General features: G+C 32.1%; 1 non-coding gene across 1 annotated transcript; it reads right to left on the reverse strand.

The window, feature by feature from the left end:
* Positions 1 to 705: 705 nt before the first annotated feature.
* On the reverse strand, positions 706 to 776 carry Trnag-gcc. The gene has a single exon. It is a non-coding gene; the product is annotated as a tRNA-Gly (tRNA).
* Positions 777 to 1,145: the final 369 nt, after the last annotated feature.

The raw sequence follows: 1,145 nt of genomic DNA on the forward strand, positions 1-1,145 counted from the left end.
ATATATATATATATATATATATATATATATATATATATATATATATAACTATATATATATATTATGTATGTTATCGCAAATTCAAGTAAATCGATCAGTAAGTGGGTTTATATTAAAAATTTGTTAATTTTATAGAAAAAAATTTTCGTTTTTTTGTTATTTTTTGGCCTAATAAATCGTACTAAGCAATTTTTATTGAGTTTGACGCCGTTTTTTTATGAAAAATTATTGTGGAAAATATAAACTATTGTTGGTTTTTCACAATAACTTTTTATAAAAAACGGCCTCAAGCTCGATAAAAACTGTTTAACAAGAAAAAAAAATTTACCATTTCTAATTCTAAAATTGTTTTGAAAAAGAAATTTAAAGAAAAACGATCTCAATGGGCTCATTTTTCGCAAAGTTATGGGCATTTAAAAGAATTTTGCTTTATTTTAAAAATCGGTATCTCGAAAGCGGCTGGAGTACAAAAATTTAAAAAAAGAATCCGGAGGCCACTCCCAATGGGTACTATAATATAAAAAAATCGAAGACGAAAAAGCCAAACGGTCTCCGCTTTAGAGCGGAATACCAAATATTTGTATGTACATAAAGATTTATCGCATATAATGGTAAATCCTATTGCCAACAATATAATCTCATTTATTAATAAAAAAAAAATTTAATTAAAAAAATAAATAAAAGGATGTTTAAAAAAAATCGAATTGCATCGGCCGGGAATCGAACCCGGGCCGCCCGCGTGGCAGGCGAGCATTCTACCACTGAACCACCGATGCTTGTTGAATAAGCCTCGCACAAATACCAACTTCAATGCTAACACGCACAACACAAATGGTTGTGGCAGGGAGATTGTTGGTGGTGCTCTGCAGAAATGCTTGGCGCTGTTATAAAAGCGCACCAACACACAAAGGCACAACACCACCAAACTATAAATAGAAACAAAGTGAAAGGTGAACATCGCCTCAATGAAGCAAACTCAAACTTGAAAGCAAATACAAACAAGTCAAGTATCTGTACATACATACATATAGACATACATGCGCGATGGTCATTCGCGTCGACAAGCGCAGCCATGAAAAAATGTTAACCCATTATTTGCACAGCATAAAAGTGAGGAAGATGTTGGAGATTTGCATAATGTCTCC

Source organism: Rhagoletis pomonella, unplaced genomic scaffold, assembly GCF_013731165.1.
Source record: "Rhagoletis pomonella isolate Grant_MI unplaced genomic scaffold, Rhpom_1.0 Rhpom_scaffold_30118, whole genome shotgun sequence".
In the NCBI taxonomy this organism is placed as follows: domain Eukaryota; kingdom Metazoa; phylum Arthropoda; class Insecta; order Diptera; family Tephritidae; genus Rhagoletis; species Rhagoletis pomonella.